Source organism: Nyctereutes procyonoides, unplaced genomic scaffold, assembly GCF_905146905.1.
Source record: "Nyctereutes procyonoides isolate TBG_1078 unplaced genomic scaffold, NYPRO_anot_genome, whole genome shotgun sequence".
NCBI classification, from domain to species: domain Eukaryota; kingdom Metazoa; phylum Chordata; class Mammalia; order Carnivora; family Canidae; genus Nyctereutes; species Nyctereutes procyonoides.
The window spans coordinates 6,216,497-6,239,139 of NW_026575029.1; the positions used below are offsets into that span (position 1 = coordinate 6,216,497).

At 37.4% G+C, this 22,643-nt stretch overlaps 1 protein-coding gene and 1 pseudogene across 2 annotated transcripts in view; one reads left to right on the top strand and one right to left on the bottom strand.

Moving 5' to 3' along the window:
• The window catches only part of TENM3 (teneurin transmembrane protein 3), a 339,277-nt gene that overhangs the window by 168,764 nt on the left and 147,870 nt on the right, over positions 1 to 22,643 (bottom strand). Inside the window, exon 2 of one of the 2 annotated variants that reach the window (XM_055315712.1) lies at positions 19,366 to 19,603. The gene's annotated coding sequence lies outside the window, so the exon portion shown is untranslated. Of the gene's footprint in view, positions 1 to 19,365; positions 19,604 to 22,643 lie in introns of those variants that run through there. The other variant, XM_055315711.1, reaches the window with a different exon arrangement.
• LOC129503544 (T-complex protein 1 subunit zeta-like) overlaps positions 1 to 22,643 on the top strand; it is a 37,464-nt pseudogene that overhangs the window by 2,709 nt on the left and 12,112 nt on the right.

The following is a 22,643-nucleotide window of genomic DNA, read 5'->3' on the forward strand; positions in this document are numbered from 1 at the left end:
GCGCCCTTGAAGAGAGACTATCAGAGACTGAGATGAGGAAAATCAATTTCAAAGCCCCAAAGACGGCTGGTGCAGAAGGTCACCGAACACTAACAGTTGCTTTGTGGCTTTGCAATCTTGAGGGGGATTCTATTTAACAACAACAACAAGCAGACAAGAGCCGGGAACTGCACGGCGTTATTCGCCGGGTAGCGTCTCTAACAGGAATGGAAAAACAACTCCTCCGGATTAGGCACCACGAATAAACTGTTCCTTCCTCTGCTGCGAGTTGAAAGAGCGGCTTCTCTTTGTTGATCTGCCTCCAGAACCAGCCTTTCGTTTCATCTTCCGCCGTGTGTCCAGGCTTCTGTTTCTCACAGATCCTCTGCTGGGTCTTTTCCATGGGTCATGTCACAAATTTCAAATTAGTAGGGACCAGGACTGAATCCCCTCATCTTCCCTGCTCTCCCCCTTCAGGCCTGTGGGTCACTGCTAGGGGCTCTATCCTGTAGGTCTCTCTGAAGGACTCGGGGGTAATTTTCAATGATTATTCTAGCCTTCCTGTTCTGTCCTCCCATCCCAGCCCCACCCCACCCCTCCCCAGTATCCACCCTGCCATGGAACCCTGCATTCTGTCCTTTATGGCTGGCCTGCCTGTCCTCCTTCCTTCTCTCCTTCCCTCTCCTCCCCTTCCTGTCTGTCTGTCCATTTTGCTGGGGTTGAAAAGTTCTTCTGAGTTCTTCAACTTCAACTCTCTCTTTTGAACCTGTCTGGCAGAGGCAAAGGAGAGGCAGTAGTAACATCTTCATTTCAAATTTTCTACTCTCATCAAATGTCGTGTTTTCAATACTAGATCTGCACAGGATGCCGGATGACTTCTATGCATCCAGCCGTCACTCCTACCTACCCTCCTTTCAGGCCGCCTACACCTGCTTCGTACCATTTGCTGGCTTCCTTACTCCATCTCTTAGCAGGGATGCTTTGTTCCTTAGAAACTCTGCACTTTTGATTGATTTTGTCTTTCAAAATAATAAACCACAAAACTTACTACCATAAGATTCTTAATGGTAAGCTAATCAGATTTTTTTTAAAAAGAATTCATTTATTTATTAATGAGAGACACAAAGAGGCAGAGGAAGAAGCAGGATAAGCACGGGGAGCCCGGTATGGGACCGGATCCCAGGACCCCAGGATCATGACCTGAGCCAAAGGCAGATGCTCAACCACTGAGCCACCCAAGCATCCCACTAATCAGATTTTATTATTTTTTTAAATCAGATTTTAAAAGTAAATTTAAACGTACTTTTGTATATTACATTACATCAGCATATCAATGCTCATTTGAAAAGATCCTGACTTCAAGTATAAAATTAAATAAGTTATAATATATAATCAAATCATAAACTTATAAGAGTCACTAGGAAACAAATGGGCTCATACTAGTCTTTTGTTCGGGGAGGTTAATATAATCATGTTATTCCTCTAATATCAAAAGCATGGTTTCATAAGTTGCAAATTACAGGGACCAAAATGAAAAGCATCCTTGGAAAACATACAGTGTTACTCCAAGTGGTTTGAATCCTTTCCTCAATGGGACATTCAGACAGAAAGTAAGAGTCAAAAAGAAAGTGAGCAACCACTGAATGAAATTTTAATGAGATCCACTTCATAGCTGGTTGTCTTCGTACAAAAGAGGTTTCTTTCTTCACTGTTTCATACAGTGTTAAAAACCTTTTCAGGTAGTACCCAACAAAGCAAATGACTAAAAAAAGTGTCACGGTGTTCAGTTCTGTCTCTTAAACACAGCTGAAATGTTTATTAGTGATGTACAAACACCTGGAATACTATCCGCTTTGTATATAATCTACTGTATCTTATGGTGAGAAAGATGCTACCGCCCAGGAGATGGTAATGCTTTCTTGCTTGTCTTATTTTTTTTTTAAGATTTTATTTATTTATTTATTTATTTATTTATTTATTTATTTATTTATTTATTTATGAGAGACACAGGGAGAGAGGCAGAGACACAGGCAGAGGGAGAAGCAGGCTCCCTGTGGGGAGCACGATGCGGGACTCGATCCCAGGAGCCCAGGATCATGCCCTGGGCCAAAGGCAGACACTCAACCACTGAGCTACCCAGATGCCCCTTGTCTTATATTCTTTGTTGAACAAAGAGAGTAATCTCTTTCAAACTTAATGTGAACTGCTTAAATAAACCGTCTTAATGTTCTGTTTTCTACTTCTGTTTCTAGGCAAATCATTAAAACTTTTACCTAGAACACAGATTGCTTACTTCCAATTAGATGCTCTGATTTCAAAGACAGTTGCCACTGAGAAGGACTGACTATATTTGGTCACATTTACCACCTTTTCAGAATCCAAAGTTCTCACTTAAGAGCTGAGGGAATTTTAAGGTATAGGTTCCTTTTCCTTCAGGCAAAAATATAACTTTCTGGATTTAAGAGGCTTTATTAAAGGTCTCACAAGATTTCCTCAACATCAAACGACTCTTCCAAAATGACATTTTCAGATCTAAAGCAAATGAATCCCACACTTATGGATTAAATTTACCTGGAAATATATGAAGGCTAAAATTAACTACTGAGTTCAAATTAGTTTTAGTCACTTGATGCCAAAACAATGGGCGGGTTGCCTAGAATTCATTTTAAGATAAAATAGTTTGTAAAAAACTGTCAAAATATACAAAATTTAGGGATCCCTGGGTGGCGCAGTGGTTTAGCGCCTGCCTTTGGCCCAGGGCGCGATCCTGGAGACCCAGGATCGAATCCCACGTCGGGCTCCCGGTGCATGGAGCCTGCTTCTCCCTCTGCCTGTGTCTCTGCCTCTCTCTCTCTCTCTCTCTCACTGTGTGCCTATCATAAATAAATAAAAATTAAAATAAAATAAATGGCTATTTAAAAAAATATATATATATATACAAAATTTAATTATTGTGTCTTATCTTCCTTCCATATTGTTCATTACCACTTATTCAACTGCTTATAGTCTATTATTGAGAATATATTGATTAAATACTGCAGGACTTAAAACAGCCTCTATCTATCTATCTATCTATCTATCTATCTATCTATCTATCTATCATCTATCTACCTACCTATCTCTGTCAGTATATATTTGAAGCACATGATATACCTGAACGATGATAGTAACTATCCAAGCACTCTTAAAACTTAAAAAAATCTACAGTTCATTATCCCTGTCTTTAGAATTTTCACTACCAGATTCTGAATTTTAAGTTTGAAAGCCAACTGGATAATCTGTTAAATGTATATTTAGCGTTGTATTTATAACTAATTAAAAGGCTGAAAAAGCGGTTTACTTAAATGATGTGCTTTAGATAATTAAGCAGTGAAATAAAAAAAATTAATGCAGTGAAACCCAAAATTTCTGGCAGCTATGAAACAGAAAACTAAAGAAAGCAAATGCCTATATAGAAAAATCACCTGTTCTTATTCAAGGCTGGGTTCTTGCTTGTTTTTCTGACCTCTTAGCAACTGATTCTCAAAGGCAGCCCAAGGCATCTAGCACAGTTACTTACTGTGACTCGATACCTAGCTATTTGTAGAGAAATCTCCACCAGTTGAGGATGCTGGCCCTCGCGGAAGCTCTGTAAGATTCCTGAACCCAGAGATGGCACAGGCTGCTGTGAATGTCAGGGAGAAGCCCACCCACACTAGCACCTGAGTAAGGCATATTGGTTTTTTAGCTTCAGTTTCACTCAAGACTCTCATCAAGATTCTGCAGCAAACCAGAAAGTCATGCAAAAGATTCCTGCTTAGAAAGTCAAGACTGGTGGCTCACACCAAGTGGTCAACTGAGAACGAATGGAATTTTTACAATATGAGGCTCAGTCCGTCTGACCCCAGAAGCAAATGGCTTGAACATTTTTGAACTCTTGATTTTTTTTTTTTTACTTCTAACACCCCTCTTTATTGTATTTCTCTTTCAAATTCATCTAAGTGTTAAGAAATCAGGCTCTTGGTGCCTTCTCATCCCATTGTTACTTTTAAGTATCTATCACGTTTATTGGACTTTATCTCTAAATGAGATGCCAGTATCTGTTCTCTTTGGGTTCTTTGTTTCCTCTGCTATCTATATTTCCATGTATCTATAAGACACTCATCAACATACTATCTTATTTCATAAGTACCTTCTTTGGGGGGTTCTCTTTCTGTCTCTCTTCAAAGTTAATACTTGGATTTGTGAGCTATGGAGAAGTCTAATAATTCACCGTATTTACAACTTCCCAAAATGTTCTTACTGTCTTCATATAGATAATGCTATTTCCCTACCCTTAACCTTTCTGGCTGGAATAGTTCTTAAACATTCTTTTTTCCTCTATAGTCTTGGCTTCAATTTACTACCTGTATTAAAATTTATAGGGAAAAAAGCTACCTCTCATCCTTCTCTTTCTGTTAGCAGAGACTTCCAGAAACCTCAGTCGTAAATATTTTGAAGGCACTGTGCATACACACACGTACACACATAAATATAACCTCTCTACCCCTTTACACATCTGCTATATTGAGGAGAAGGGAAAAAATAAAAATATTTTCTGCATAAATGCCTTCTTCACTTTTCTCCTTCTTTGAAACTGCTGAGGACAGTAGTGATAACGAGGGCAGTGTTTCTAGCACTGGCCACAGTGAATGCACCACCACACCCTGACCGAGGCTGTTGCTGTGGCAGCTTCAGATCTGTAAGACAACAGGATGAAAAAAAAAAGTCCTCTTCAGAGGGAGCAGAATTCTAGCATATTTGAAAAAAAAAATACTGAATCCTCATTATTACAGTTTAAGTGTTTTCTCTCAGTCTTTTGATATATTTTTAACAAGATCTTATTTATTTGAGAGAGAGAGAGAGCGAGCACAAGCAGGGAAGAAGCAGAGGGAGAGGGAGCAGCAGACTCCCCGCTGAGTAGGGAGCCTGATATAGGCTCCATCCCAGGACCCTGAAGTCACAACTCCAGCCAAAGGCAGACACTTAACCCACTGAGCCACCCAGGCACCCTTCTGTCTTTCGATACTATTTTCAAACATGCTTTCAAGGGTGGGAGCAGGAGAACTGAGGAAAGTACTTACCCAGATTGAGGAAAGTAAAAAGTACTTAGAAGACTAGGTTTTAATTAACTTCAATAACCACTGTGGTAGCAGGAGTACTTGACAAAAGCTATAACTAAAAATAAAAACTAGCAAATGGGATCTAAAAGCTGAAGAGGCTTGCCTCAAGGATTGATATAAAGGGAAACAATTAAGAAATAAAATTCACCTAGAGTGAGCCAAGAACGGACTGAACTTCAGTATTTTTCTTTTTGCATTTTGATAATTTAATCTCTGATAATTCTGAAATAGAGTCCAAGAACAGGTATGTGCATGTGCCTATGTGTAACGTGTGTAAACTTCCAAGAATTGGCCAGGGCTGGTTCAAAATGGATTAATTATTTTGCTCTAAAATAAAGGTACTATTACTATAAACTTAATTGAAAATGTTTTCTGGTAAGTAATATACTATGCATCCCTGAATTGTAAGGAGAAAATGTTTTCTAAGTCCTACTAATTAAAATGCCTCTTCTTTTATTACCTCTAAATTAATTATGGTATGGCATTTTAAAGAAAAATATTTTAAATAAGGAAAATTAAACACCCCCCAAGTGAGTAATCAACATTAGAATATAAATTATATATTTTGATGTGAAAACAAAAGGACAAATCTGTAATGATTCTAGCTGTGACACAGTGAGTTAGACTGATAAACTACTTCTTCATGCTGATAGCATGTTGTGGTCTCAAATCTATTATACTTTTGAATTGATGTGCTATTATCTTTGGACAACTTTCACACCAGGAGGTGATCCCAGCAAGAAAAATGTCTTAAATGAAAAGCTTATAAACAAGATACATTTCACTGCTGTTACCTGAATTAATATGAGCTATTAGCGGTTACACAAAAAAGTGGTTTGAGACAAAAACTGTTTTTCATATTTTACCAAAAAATTCTGCAATATGAGTGTATGAATGATATACATTTTAGCAATTGCCACTGTATCAATTTGTCATTATACTGAATATACAAACATGTTCATGTTAAGTACAGCTTTGATCTCTGAAAACTGGGAAGAAAAATTCTAGAGTATTAAGGTGATTTGGGGGAAATATATTTTTTTTATTGAATTTATATTTATTTTTCAGTATTGTGAAACTTATATAAAATTCAAGTATAACCATAGCTGTATAAAAATACTTAGGGTTATAATAGGAAACAATATATTTTAATTATGACTTATTTAAATATAGACACATCAATTACCAAGCACAAAATCATGTTACAGAGTTTGGGAGGGCTGGGAACTGAACAACAGGTTAAATACGCAGATTTCTTTTTGTTTTTGTTTTTCCCTTTTATCATTACCAAGAAGGCAAAAATAGCTTAACAGTCTTTGTTTCAAATTTTAGTTATTATAATGGTGTGGCCATAGCATCAAATGCAGAAATCTATATAGATATTTTCCTACATGTTTTAAGGTTATCAATTACATCTACCGTTGGCAATCACAAACTAAATCTATTAAAATTAAAATGGGAATGAAAAATAACGTCTTAAAATTCCTATGTGCTATTTGAACAAGATTTTAATTATTAATTCATTTAATTATTGATGGCCATCTATGCTTAAAAATGTTCAGAGTTTCTAAAGAAGTTTGAGAAGAAAGTATGATCTAGATAAAGAGAAGAATTTCAAGTGTAGATGTAAGTTTATGAAGAATAAAAGAATTTCAGGGTACAAGAGATGTTGAAGGTATCCTAGTCAATCACGTATGTACTAGAGAACCACAACTATTTAACAAAACAAAACATAAAGCAATCAGTCCAAAGAGAGGAAAGTGTTTTAAATAAACCTTAGCGAACACTGATTTACTATGTGTAAGGAAAATTTTTCCTTTAATATTTACTTTTAATTTTCACAAAATCCCCACTGTGTGTGTATATGTAGTAAAACTTACTTTTTTAAAAAAGATTTTATTTATTTATTCATGAGAGACACGCAGAGAGAGGCAGAGACACAGGCAGAGGGAGAAGTAGGCTTTCTGCGGGGTGTCAGATGCAGGACTTAATCCCAGGACCCCAGGATCACAACCTGAGCTGAAGGTGGATGCTCAACCACTGTGCCACTCAGATGTCCCTAAAATTTACTTTTTTAAGATGAGGAAAGCGAGCTTTAATTTGTCAAAGTTTATACAGAAGCAAAGGTAGGTCTTTTTGGCCCTAAAATTTAATTGGTCTTAATCAGTTACAAAACATAGTAGTTTCTATGTGAGATATGTATCTTAACTCGTGTATAAAACAGATTTCAGTTTACACTTATCTCTTGTCTGAAGAATAAGAAAGATACTAAATTTTAATAATATGTAATACAGTGATGACAGTGGACTGTGATTTGATCCTTTTGTGGGAAAATCAATAAATCTATGAGGTATCCTAGGGAGAAGGGTGAGCACACCAAGTAGAGGAGTTGACAGTAATGTTCTCACCTTTTAACTTCTGCTGCTGGTGTGTGATTAATTAAATACAAGACTCTTCACAATATTTTGGGATGAGTTGTAGAGTGATTCTGAAAATCTTTTTTAATCACATCAAGGTTAGCTAGCTAGCTCATGGCAAAGTACCCAAAAGAGTTATAAACCTTAAAAGGGAGCTAAATATATAAAGAGGAGAAGGGTCCAAATTTGCTGACCTTTCCTGGGATGACAAGTGGCTGTCAGTAGCATGGCACCGAGAACATATTTTTTTTTTAATTTTTATTTATTTATGATAGTCACAGAGAGAGAGAGAGGCAGAGACACAGGCAGAGGGAGAAGCAGGCTCCATGCACCAGGAGCCCGACGTGGGACTCGATGCGGGGTCTCCAGGATCGCGCCCTGGGCCAAAGCCAAACCGCTGCGCCACCCAGGGATCCCAGGAGAACATATTTTTGAAAAAAATTATTAATCTGTCCCTTCAAGGTAAAGTAGTATCAAGAACAAATAAGAAAGTATTGCTTCTTTAAAGAAATTCATAGTTTAGACAGGATTTAAAAAAAACTCACATTTGGAAATAGTCCCATCAATATATTATTTTGTTGCCAAAAACAATGATTGCCACCTATTAACAATTTTTAATTTTCTAAATTGCCTAAAAGTCTGCAAAACATGGTATGTTCGTGAGTTTGGTCCTTGTTTATTTAAAGATGTGAAAATGTTAACAACTTCTAATTAGTTTGCTAGAACATCAGAGAAATTAAATTTCAACAGATACTGTATGATCCCACTTGTGTAGAATCTAAAAATGTCAAACTCCTAGAATCAGAGAGCAGAATGGCGGTTGCCAGGGGGTGGGGAAATGTTTGTCAAAGGGTACAAACTTTTAGCTGTGTGATGAGTAAGTGGTGGTGATCTAATGTACAGCCAAGTGATTATAGTTGATAATATTGTATTGGATACCTGAAATTTGGTAAGAGAGTGCTCACACCACACACACACACACACACAAGGATAATTATGTGAGGTGATAGATGTATTAATCATTTTATAAAATGTGTGCATATATATATATTTTAATGATTAGGTCAATACACCTTAAAAAACCAAACTGTACAATCTTAATGTATATGATCTTTATTTGTCAAAAGGAAGTTCACTTAGTTGTTAGGGTCAAAAAAAGGTTTACAGTATGATTAATATTTGATGTAGAATCATCTTATAGATGTATATTTTAAAAGTAACTTATTAAAACACACAAAATTAAGTGACAGATCCAAAAGGACTAAAAATTACTTAGAAATGATACTTACTTCATTTTGTCCTTTCAAATTTTAGATTTATATAGGTATGATAGCGTGCGTAAGATTAGTCGATTGCTACATCTGTACAATTATGAATTCAATAAATACAACATGTATTTTGGGATTGAGTGCATCTATTTTCTTTTATATGTAATCTAAAACAACTGGAGACACTACAAGAAGAGAAGGAATAAATCTGGAATCTGAGATCTAGCTGTGAGCTGCCACTGCCTAGTCACGTGACTGTGAGCATATTACTAAATCTCAATGGGTTCTTTTTTTTTTTTTTTCCCCAATGGGTTCTAAAAGAAGGCAAGATCACATAATCTTCAAGATTGACTCTAGTTGTGAATTGTCCTGGAATGTAGTCCATATATTTCTCAAAAGCAGTGACAACTTCTCTAGGCCCTCGGTAACAACCTTGAATTTCTCATGCTGGTACATTAGACGGCGTTCATAAATACCCGCTGAACAACTGAAAGCATTCAGGATTCATTTTTATGAACTATCACTACCCTACTACCATCTAAGATAATTTCCTCCCCACGGTATCACTGTTACTCTTTTCTAAAACAAACCTTGTCTTTGAAAATTTACTTCACAGTTGATCTCCCGTAGGAAGTCACCCCAATTAAGTAGGAAAAGTGCTCGTTATTCTCAATCAAAAAACACCTATCTCCAAAGTTGAAAAGGCAATCTAATTGTTCACAAAAATTAATCAACATGCCAATTCTTCTTAGTTATCATTGCCTTTGCCTTACCAAGCTTTCACTGCCTTCCAAGTTATTCTTCATCTGTCTAAATATCAGTTATTTTTCTCTTAAATGTATAACCTAGGAAAGAATAAAGAAAAGCTAAGAAACTACAGTGCCAGATACTGTGCAATGGCATTTCAATGAATCCTTGTAAAATCTTTGAAAGTTATCACCAAGCCCATTTTGTGAAAAAAAAAAAAAAAAAAAAAGAGAGAGATAAAAAATATGAGTCATCTTCCCAAGGTTACACAGCTAGTAGGATGTTAAGATTTTAACCCAGATTTGTCTTTCCCCAACCCAATGCTTTTTTCCACTCCACCATGAACAAAAAGCAGCGCTATCATATTAGCAGAGGATGTGATTAGAACAAAATGTCTTCTGGTGGTAGTATTTCAAGTGGTTCACAATAGGAGGCAAGATGCTAAGAAATCATAGAGAGGGTCACAGTAGAATCAGAGGGGTTATCAAATAGAATTTATTAAGCTTAGCTGGTTAATTGCATGTCCAAGAATGTAATCTTATAGGCTAAGGAGAAGGTATTCTGAGAATAGTATAAGAGAAAACCAACTTCACCTCCAATGTGAAGAAAGAAATACAAAAGGCAAAAGTATGTTCAGGGGAAAAATGAAACACAAGAAGTGAGAAACAATTCTCTTTGACAGGGCATTTGTTAATGGGTGATGTAAGCAGATGATGAAATTTTAGAGCAAAACAGTTTTAAAACTGGACAGAAATCAATTCTAGGAAAAAGAAAAAGCCACCCTTTAGTGATGATGTTAGGCAGAGATCACACACACACACACACACACACACACATAGCAGGACTGAAACACTTTCACAGGCAATATTAAAGGAAGAGTAAAAGGATTTTATAAAAACCTCACAAAACAGTTGCTGAGGAAGAGGAAGAGAGGTGCCTCAAAATGAATGGGTCATACTCAGAAAAAGGTAAGGATTAAATCAGTCATTAGCTATGTACAGAGTAATGGCATGGATAACCTTATAATTTTATCATGTACAGAGAAATGACTGGAAATGTGTTAGAACTAATTAAGAATTCATTTTCCTAGGTACCATGGAAATTAAGGTTATTGTGTATGAATATTTTATACAGATTGCTGGTTATCTAAAACCAAACACTATCAGAGTATACAGTAATTGTAATTTGTTGGAATTATGCTTTCAAAAATCACTTACGGCCTATAGCGAGTAATTAATGCATGCTTTCTTGGTGTTTTAATTGCTATTATAAAGAAACGGGTTCACCTCAATTAAACAAAATAACACGCCTACTCTATTGTACAGTATCTTCATCATGCTCAAAAGACACCTAAAGCTTTAAATACCTTAAGTAAAACTGAGGTCTAACTTCTGACTGATGTGGAGACAATGCACCTATCAAGGCTTGGACTGATTCATTCCAAACATTTACTACTATAGTTAATTAAATGTTTCAAGAATATGAATAGTTGCCTTTCATTATAATTTAAAGACTTGTTTTCCTTCTCAAGAATGAACTGAGCCGACTTGGGGTTCCTATCTGCAAAAATTCACCTTACTTCTTGTTGAATGACAGAAATAGTGAAAGAAGCAAGAGATTTTAATCTGATAAAATTGTGGCCTGTAGGCTTGACCTACCTACCACATGAAGACAAATTAGATGTAACCATTCCAGCTCAGACAAATACTTTTCTTGTCTATTAGAGAGAAGAGAGCTACTTGATGATAAATGATATTTATATTTATTTGACTGTTAACTAATTAGGTTATCTTATCCTATGAAATGGTTGCTATTATTATTTGGTAGTATATTAAAAGCATTTATGGAGCACTTATCATTTGCCAGGTACTTTACCTACATTATTTCACTTTACGTCCCAACAGTTTTTTTAATAAGTAGTATTATGGCATTGGAAATTGACCTAGGACTGAAATAATTTGTAGATGATTATATAGATCATTTAAATGATGGATCCTGGATGAAAAATTTGGCCTGACTACAAAGCACAGGCTCTACTTTTGATGTTACGCCGTGTTTGTATCTTGGCTTATGGATACAGTTGGACACGATTTTAACAGATTAGACCATGTCCCCTTATCCTCTCTGCAAACAGATGGATTCTTAATTTTCTTTTCTTTTTGAGTCTTGCTTCCTTTGAAAATGTTGGTACAGGGGCACCTGGGTGGCACAGTTGGTTCAGCATCGGACCCTTTGTTTTGGCTCAGGTTGTAATCTTGGGATTATGAAATCAAGCCCCAAGTTGGGCTCTGTGCTTAGTACAGTAGGCTTGAGTTCTTGTCTTCCTCTCTTTGTTCCTCCTGCTCGTGTTCTCTCTCTGAAATAAATAGATAAATCTTAAAAAAAAAAAAAAAAAAAAAAAAGGAAAGAAAATTTTTGTGCAAAGTGATGTCCTGAAGTGTGACACTCCTGTCTCAGCACTCCCATCCTCCTGGTAGGACTAAACTGGATCTTAGGGAGGATAAAGACAAGACTGAGAAACTGCCGGAGAAGGACCTGATCCCCGCTGCCCACCCACAGGGTTTAGCCCGGGTGCGTGAAATACCCGGGGGAGGGGGTGTGTGTGAAATACCTGGAGTGCTTGGCTCTCACACAGTGAGGCTGCAGGATGGAATTTGATGAAACCATTCCAGCAGTTTTCAATCCACCTCTCAAGAAGAGGAAGAGAAAATGCCTGCAGTTGTAAAAGTCTGGGTCCCCTCCCACCCTCTCTTCTTGGAACCTCGGTATGCCCCTCTCAAAACTGGTGGATCCTTCATGCTCAGTGCCAAGGTTTGGTTACAGATTAGTTTTTCTCTAAAACCATCTTGAGAAAAAAAAGATTCTTTAAAAAATATTTTATTTATTTGAGGGAGAGAGAGAGAGGTAGTGAGAGAGAGCAGGAACAGGGGAAGAGGGAGAAGCAGACTCCCTATTGAGCAGGGAGCCCAATGTGGGGCTCAATCCCAGGACCTGATCATGACCTGAGCCAAAGGCAGATGCTTAACTGACTGAGCCACCCAGGCACCCTGAAAAAAATATTTTTAAAAATAAAACTACTAGGTTTTATCCAGGAATAAATATCAATTCTGACTCCTGGGAATGACCTTCATTTTATTTTTTTATTTTATTTTTTTTTTTGCATTTTTTTTATAAATTAATTTTTATTGGTGTTCAATTTACCAACATACAGAATAACACCCAGTGCTCATCCCGTCAAGTGTCCCCCTCCGTGCCCGTCACCCATTCACCCCCACCCCCTGCCCTCCTCCCCTTCCACCACCCCTAGTTCATTTCCCAGAGTTAGAAGTCTTTATGTTCTCTGTCCATTTCTGATATCTCCCACACATTTTGACCTTCATTTTAGAGCTACTATCAATCCACAGCCTACTTTTCCTTTTTTTTTTTTTTCTACTTTTCCATTTTAATTATTGGCATGATACCTGCTAAATAAGCAACTTGAGGCTGGAGCATTATAATTAGTTAATAATAATCTCATTTTAAAAATCATGCTTTTGAGGAGCCTGGGTGGCTCAGTTGATTAAATGGTCTGCCTTTGGCTCAAGTCATGATCTCAGGATCCTGGGATCAGCCCCACATGAAAAAGGGAGTCTGTTTCTCCCTCTCCCTCTGCCTCTGCCCTTCTTCTTGCTTTGTCCTCTCTCTCTCTCTACCTCTCTCAAATAAATAAATAAATAAAATCTTTAAAAATAAATAAAAATCATGCTTTTGCTTTACTTATTTTAGTAATCATCTTCAATCTCATACTTTACTTCAGAATGATGTCTCTATTTCAGTATAGTTGAAGAGTTTTAGAAACCAAATTATAACACTGCTAGAGACACACAGTTGTTCACTCTGAGTCAATTCAGGACCAGGTTTTACCTTTTTTACATTTTTAGTGAATATATGATTTACCTTTAAATCTAACATTTTACATTTAAAATTCTAAACTTGAACTTCTGAAAAAATTTCATTCAGTATGTTGGCTTCAATATATGCTCCCTCTTATTGTGAGAAGAAGATAAAAGCAAATATTTTATGTATTAAGAACTACATATTTAGAGAAAAAGAAGCTTTTCCTGTGATGGGGTTGACAAAGGGTTAAATATTTGCTACAAGTTGGCACAGAAACTAGAAAAGTTCAAGTTGAGAATCAATCAATGGCTGCTTCAAACAATGGCTGCTATTCCACTACCTCTCTCATTTGGTTTCCTTTTCTTATTTATCTTAGGTATAAGATAATATGGACTTAACAAACAACTTCACTCTTGGAAATAAAACTTAATTGGGTAACAATATGTCCATCTGTGTCCAGGACAGTCTCAGTTTACATCTGTAAAAGTTCTGGAAAGGGTTCTTACAACTCTTTCACTCTCAAACTGTCTGGTTTGATGATAAATTAAATGGTCAACACAGAACTCAGACACTGAATTAAGACTATAGGTTTCTGAACTATTCACTATTCACTGAGACAAGTTTTTTTTTTTTTAAGATTTTATTTATTTATTCATGATAGACAGAGAGAGAGAGAGGCAGAGACACAGGCAGAGGGAGAGGGAGAGAAGCAGACTCCATGCAGGGAGCCCGACGCGGGACTCGACCCGGGGTCTCCAGGATCACACCCCGGGCCGAAGGTGGTGCCAAACTGCGGGGCCACCAGGGCTGCCCATGAAACAAGTTTTTACACCACAAATTAAAACGAACCTTAAATATAAATACCACCTGGGAAATCCTTATACATCATACCTCCTTCTTCTTTCTTCCTATTACTCTTCCAAACAAGAGCACACGTGTCCCACTGTAGGCTTTTTAAGAAATATTTAAATTATTAAAGGTGAAATATTTCAAGAGATCTAGAATCCAATTGATTACTAGTCATTGGCATATAATTTTAGATATGTTTACGGGGGTTCTATTGTTTGTCTTTAACAGACACGGTGAGACTCTCAAAGATCAACTGAGAATTTCTTAACCTAGGCCCAGATCCAATTTTGAGGTTGGCATTCGGTAACCTTAGCGTCTTCATTTTTGCATCTCTTCCATATTTTGTGAAATTCTTCTGCACAGGTGCCCTAGGGTGTCTCCAAACTATCTTTAACAAAAGGATATGGCATCAGTCTGTAAACTTAAGTCAGTAGATTACCTTCCCAGGGATATTTTACCTAAAGCTATATCTGTAATTATGGAGCATCGAGCTACTTACTATCTTGCTAAAGGTAGTTGGTTATCAGCATGCAGGTGACAGTACAATTTTTCACCTGGGAAAGCTTTCCCTGGCACGATAAGACCACAATGTGTCGGCTGCTGCCTGGATTTCTAATACGAAAGGCTGATATCCAATGCTTGTGTGAGTGTCTTGCTTTTCCCTAGAACCATTTAGAGTGAAGATTAAAAGAGGGAAAAAGGAGAATATCTTCATTTCCTAAGTAATACTTCTGCTTCCCTTTTTTTTTTTTTTAAGATGTAGCAATTGATCTCACATTAAAGCAGCCCAGGACATTTCAATATTTAAATACAAAATGCAATAATAAAGAGGTAATTTAATATGCAATTTCATACATTAATAATTAGCAAAGCATTACTGAACGACAAGGTAAAGAGCTACGGGAACATAATTAATGAACTATCAATGCCAAAGTAGACTTCATAATAAAACAAGATTTTAATAAATCTTTTATTAAATGGCTACAAATGAACCATTTTGTTAACATCTAATAGGTAACTACTAAGCTACTTAATTCACATATATAAATGAAGAACTTGCAGGCAATTAACTTCACAATTGCTGAAGGTCAGGGCTTCCAAAGAGAATTACTGTACTACACCTTCCAGGGCTGCTACTGTACTGGGTCGAGTCTCAGCTTTTCCTCAGCTGCTCTATACTCTGGTAGCAGCTATTACTATGCACTGAAGCAGCTGAAGTATAAAATCAACAAAGGATGAGCTATACGCTAGCAAAAGCCCTAGAACTAAATCATACAAAGAATTAGAAATATTGAGTGCAAAGAAAAGGAATTTGGGAGGAAAATTCTAAGCAAGGACTGGTATTATATATGGGTGCTGATTGTTATTTATTGGAGATGATAAGATAATAAGGGAATGCTTGTATACTGCAAATACTTGTCCGGGTCTGGATGTGACTGGAGGAGATCTGAAACTCACAGGAGATTATAGACCAGAACGGCTCTTTTTACGGAGCAGAAATGTGCAGTACACAATCCTATCGATTGTCTCCAGCAGCAGCAAATGTTAAATTCATTAGAGAAAGGAAATAAACATGGTTATGGAAGCAAGAAACTGCTGGTGAAAAAATAAATGCTTTTTAATAAATCAGAATAGAAGCTGCACGGAAACAGGACAAGGTAGAAAACCTTTGATGCCTTCTCTACCAACTCCACAGACTAAGTCGACAAATGACCAAGAGTTTCGTGGATTATTATGTGCCAATCTGCAAGCAGCTATTATCAATGTATGCTGGAAGGAGAAAAGGGCTGGGGCCAAAGAAAGTGTATAGATTCTTATACACGGAACTTGAATTTCCTGCTGCATAACTTACATCCTTTTTAAATGACAGTTTCAGAAAAGTGAGAATCAGTAAAATGAGTATATGCGTAAGTAGAAATAATTGCCAAAGATGAAACTGTGCCCCAGATTAAAAACTAGTCAATGGCAGACACACGTCTGGATGAAGTTGTTAATACATCTGAAACTGAACCTGAGAATCATACTCAATGGGGAACCTTAACTAAAAAAGGAAAAATCAATGATAAATAAGACTGGTTCTTCACCTCAAGAGTTCCAACCAAGTGAGACTATTAAAGAAACCACAGTAGTACTGTCAGTACAGTGTGAGATTTTCACATCGTTGCTTAGGTTGATACACTGAGGACGTGAGAAGCCCGAAATACCATTTTCTTTTGATTAGCAATATTAGAAGAGGTGAACGCCTGAAAACAAGAAGACAATAAAAGTAGACTATGGATTGAAAGGCATTCCAGTGTTTGGATTCATTATCCTTCATGTACACGTTAGTGAGATACTATCAACTGATAGATTTGCCTTTCTACATCAATTCATGCTTTTTTTAAGGATTTTATTTATTTATTAGAGACACACATACACACACGCACACACACACACACACACAGAGAGAGAGAGAGAGAGAGCAAAGCAGAGGGAGAGGGAGAAACAGACTCCCTGCTGAGCAGGAAGCCTGATGTGGGGCTTAACCCCAGGACCCTGAGATCATGACCTGAGTTGAAAGCAGACACCTAACCGACTGAGCCACCCAAGTGCCCCTCTATGTCAATCTATAAAACTACAAAACGTAATTCCATGGATGGTTCACTAATGGCATCACTTTGAAATGGAATTTCAAATGGTATTGCTTTCAGATCACCTCGTGAGTGATTCCTTACACAGTCTGAATACAGAGAAATCAGCTACAACTATACATATGGCAAGAACGGATTGTCCCCTACACAGCTACTTTCTCTCCTAATTTCCCACCAACCAAAATTTATTAGTACAGTATGAGGAATAACAAGAACACACTTTATCTTCTCCCTCAAATGATTTTTTTTTAAAAAAAATGTTTTATCGATTTACTCATGAGAGACACACAGAGAGAGAGGCAGCGACCCAGGCAGAGGGAGAAGCACCTGCAAGGAGCCTGAAGCAGGAATGGATCCTGGACCTCGGGATCATGCCCTGAGCTGAATGCAGACCCTCAACCGCTGAGCTACCCAGGCGTCCCCCCTCAAATGGTTCTAAACATCTCCACTAAAAGACATGGCTTCAAAAAAAAAAAAAAAAAAAAGACATGGCTTCAAGGAATACCAACTCTCCTACTGACACAGTTTTTGAGGCTTCTATGCTATCCAGCATCCCTAAAATAAAACACGTTTCTGCTGACTAACTCGACATAGTTCATACATATTTGTCAAAACAATTATTGTCAACTAAAATGTAATTATCCATATTCAATTTGATGACTCAACTGGAAAATTACTTTTTTCCTAATAAAATTTTTCCAAATGACAATAGTGAATCAGTGTTGATTAGTTGTTCAGTGTGTGCTAATTAATTACACTGGATAAATTTAGTTCTGTGCTAGTTCTGTGCTAATAACCTCAGGAAAAAAAAATCTGTAGACATGACTCTGTCTTAAGTGAAGAAATTTCCCGTTTGCCTACCTCTTCTGTACTTTCGCTTTCTAATCTCTCCCAGACGAGTGTTCAATAATACAAAATAAACAAAAAGAGCCAACTACTCTTGGCTGACACTACAGATAAAAAGACAAGAGTTCCTTGGAACCATGTTCTTAGGTCAGGAGGGAAAGAAAAGAAAAAGATTTTCATTGTTGACAACTAACTGTGAGGACCTCCTGCTAGCTCATCCTCAGGGCAGGATTGGTTTAAATCATGCAGTTAATGGCAAAAAAAAAAAAAAAAAATCGTAATTTATTTGTTGTGAAACCTGTTTCTTTGTCCAGAAACTAATTTCCATGCTGACATTAGCCAGGGGCTCTATGGCACAGGGCATTTTGGGGGATACTCTCCCTGGGGGTCCAGAGTCCTCTATTTTCTGGATTTCATATGTGAGGATTCTTTTTCTCTGAGCCTAATGGAAGCTTAGGGCAGAAAAGAAACACGGACACGAATGAGAGGGGAACTTTGTCACAAAGCTGTCAATAGGGAGCCTCACAATGAGGTAGGACACCACACTTGGTTTGTGCAATACACGGTAAAAGGGAAATAGTGGCTATGGAGTTTCTGTCCAAAGAAAGAAGGTAAATTTTTTGTGCCTACACAAAAAGAGAGATCTACAAATGCAACAGATTAACTCAAAACAGCTATTCCTGATCTACACTTTTGTAGGAATGGTTTGCTATCTGTAGGCCAATCCGTGTTAGAAGTCTTAATTGAAGAACCTCACCAAAACACCTGGATGTGTACAGGGAAAGGGCACCACGCTGGTGAAGCCTCTAGAACACAAGATGGAGAGCAGCCCATGGGCCATCATACAGAAAAGGGGCAATATTACTTTGTATTGTCACAAATATGAGTTGCATGGTTTATAACCAGAAGCTGAGAGTTTCAGGAATTAGAGATTTCAGTTCATTCTATGGAAGAGTATGACCGTCTACTATTACTGTCCAAGGAATGGCATGTCTTAGGAAATAATGCTGGAAGGAACTTTAGAGAATAGGTCCCAGCTCCTTCCTACTGCAAGAAACTAAATTATTCTTCACAAATGGTCATCTGACTTGAGCTTCACCATTCTACTTAGGAATCCACTATGATTCTGTGATGTCATGGACACAGCATACCTAAGTAGGGGTGTCTAGAACCATGTCTCTGCTGACCATGTTCACAGACTCAAGCTATGTATGGGACCCAGAATCACATCTCGCATCACCATTGTTTTCTCGACATGCATGAGAATTTGTAAATAAGGAGAAAAGTAATAAGGAAGAGTTTCACTGAAGCCATTTATGGCTCGTCTCTTGGAGCCTACACAATGTGCGAAAAGGATGAAGAAGTTTATGGGCCCCCCACCAACTAAAAAATGACTGGCAACCCAGAGCTGTTCTCAGAGAAGACAAAATACAGAGTACGTAAGTACGGAAAAGTTCTTAGTAAGAAAAGAGTGAGACTAGTTTATTTTTAAACAATAGACATTAAAACACAACATGGTTTATTGACTATGGTAGGGTGTCCATTCTCCAAGCAGACACATTGTGCAGTCCTAACATTCAGAAGATCTGAGAGTCTCCCATAGAGGAGTTACCTGCTTTCCAGTGGTACATTACTGCCAAGGACCCAGCTGTCCTGCAGCTGGACGGACTCGGGTGTGGTTTGCAGCTCGGCGGGCAAAGCAGCCGGCGGGGCCGGACTCTGGTTCCTTCTATTGGTCAGGGAGTTTCTGTTGAGAGAAGTGATGGACGGATGGTGTTGTGCGGGGTGCTGCTTATGGGGTGGTGGCAAAGGCTGCAGGGTGGGCTGGCCTTGGTTGTTTGCAGGTTGCTCTGAAAAAAGAAAAGGAAACTCATTATATGTATTTGCATGTGTATATGTACATACATGTCAACACACACCATCAATTTCTTGGGGATCCACTGTAGATGAATTAGAAGTAAAAACTGCATTTAAATCTATAACCTAATAAATTTGCATATTATTCTATTAAGCGGGTGTTCAGTGACATTCTCTAAGAGCAAGTTTACCCTTGATACACAAAGTACTAATTAATATACAACAGATGGTAAAATTGGTTTTGGTTTTAATTTGTTTCAGATTTTTTTCATCTGGTTTTATTAACACCTACAGAAAACAGTATCTGACAGCTCCCCTAATGTGCCTTTAGACTTCAGCTTTTTTTAACAAACCAACCCTGAAATTAAATGGGTAATTTCAGTTGAACACAAAGGTTTTCGAAATGCATATAATCCCTATAATTATTTAATGGAGTTTTTTTAAGCTTTATTTAACTGCAATAAATTATTACAAGCTAGTTGCTAAACAGCAGTAGACTACTCTAGTTTAGTGCATTTCAAATAAGGCAGATCTGCATTATGATCCACTAATAGACGCTAAGTATCCTTTAGCAGAAGGTCACTCTGTGAAGCAGATGTTGTTTCATGGATATTTAACAGACTGAATCACATCTGATTACGACGTCAGAAGACTCATATACTTAATGACCGTTACATCCATTAGAACACACACAGAACAGATTTTCCAATTTCACAGTATGCAGTATAGCTCCACTTTGGAGGAATTCATAGGTGACCAGAGCGACTCATGCCCCTATGTCAGTGGTACAAATATTTTGTTCTAAACCACAATCGAGAGGGATCCAGCAACTTCCAAATAGAAGCGCGATGCTAGGTTATAACCATGGAAGACTTCCCTAAAACCAGTAAGTCGCAAGTCAAAATTTACAAATTAATGTAACATGAGACTGACTTTTCAATCTCATTACCTGCCTTTGGACATGCTAGAGTTCACAAATACCACATTTTAACAAACAGACAGGTGACTCCTTAATTTAATGCTAAACTTATTATGGTTCCACACATATAAGATGTCAATTTTTGACTAAATGTAGTTCAAAGTGCAATATAATTTTAAAGTGATGTATTAAATCATGCTATTAATATAAATGCACATATTAAAAGAGAATAGGAAACACAGGGACTATCTTTCATCTGCAGTATGAACTTCAGTTGTAATTGTTATGCCAAATAGAGCCTAACACTGTAATTCTGACTGCATGAAATGAATACTTGATATGTAATAGCTTAAATATATATCATCAAACCTCTTTACAGGGTATAGTAATTAAAATAATTCCTCCCATAGCACATAATATCAGTAATTACTGCATATTTCTATAGGTCTCTAACATATCATATCACTTAACAACTAATAATTTCTTACTCTTGAAATGAGGGACAGAGACAACATCTAAATATATGAAATAAAGCTATTTTCTCGCACATTCTCTATTCTTGACGATCCCTATACCAGAAACTACAGAAACCTTGGCTGGTCCATTGCTTTGGTGCTTATGAAAAATTAAAAGAGTATCTGCACCTCAGTTAAACTGGAAGTACCTTTGGAGGTAATGAGATAGCTACATGGGCATATACAGTTTTAATTATGTTACAGAAAAGGAAATAGATGAAAATTTGAAGAAGATTTATTACTCAGGTATCATATAATGAATTAGTTTGGTCTTCCCTGGCATCAGTGCATATGATTAGAAATTCTACAGGTGTCTTTAAGGAGTATTTCAAAAGCTGCTTTTATAATGATATACATATGTATATATTTATTTTACAAGAAGCCAAGGGTTTTAACTAGGTTGGTGTCAATGCAATGGGTACACAGAGAAGAGAGAAACGTTTCAAAGGGAAAAGTATTAAGACTGTGTCTAAAAAGAAGTAGAGGGCTATGTCAAGTGACTCCGTGTTTTTAAGCATGGCTCCATGAAAGAATGAAATTATATTATACATATAATTCATAAATTATGTATTGGATATTATACTAAAAAGAGGTGAGGGCAGTGTGCAATAGCAGTTGACACGAAATTTAATTTCTGTCAGGCAGCATCATAGTAAGCCTCAGTTTTCCCATCTGTAATGTGGGAAATAATACTGTCCCACCTAGGTGTTAATTTAATCTAAGTGCATTAATCTAATAAATGCACTCATTCACTCATTTATTCACCCACTGAGTCGTTCAGCCCACAAACATTTATTGAGCCTCTATGTTCCAAAGATTGCTAAGTCAACAAGTAAAAGTACTATGCAATGGGGAAGCATCATGGAGATTAAGATTGTTTCTTGAAGATGCAATGATTTTAAGATCTATTGTCATCACCAACATATTTAAATATGTTGAATTTAAGACTCTTATTCTTGGGGTGCCTGGGTGGCTCAGTCAGTTAAGCAGCCGACTCTTGGTTTCCGCTCAGGTCATGATACCAGGCGTCCTGGGCTCAAGCCCCACATCTGGCTCCATGCTCAGTGGGAAGTCTGCTTGAGGTGTCTCCCTCTCCTTCTGTCCTTTCCCCCATTTCCACGTGTATGCATGCATGCATGTGCTCCTTCTCTCTAAAATAAATAAACAAATATTTTTTAAAAAGATTCTATTTACTCATAAGAGACACACAAAGAGAGGCAGAGACACAGGAAGAGGGAGAAGCAGGCTCCCTGCAGCAAGCCCGATGTGGGACTCGATCCCAGGATCCTGGGATCACAACCTGAGCCAAAGGCAGATGCTCAACCACTGAGCCCCCAAAAGATTCTCATTCTTAAACAGTGAGGAAAAACTTCCATGTAAGGTTTCAAAAATAATTAGTATGATTGTGGCTTTCTCTAGGTTGGCTCATTCATTTGGCAAGTATCTGTTGAGAACTTATGATGAACAAGACATCACGCAAGGATCTATGCCCTTTTTAACTGTCTATCCAGGTTATTTCAGCACCACTGTGTTCTGTCCACTGGGACTTCTTTTGATCTGACTACATAATCATGAGGTCTCCCTGTTAAACAAATCCAG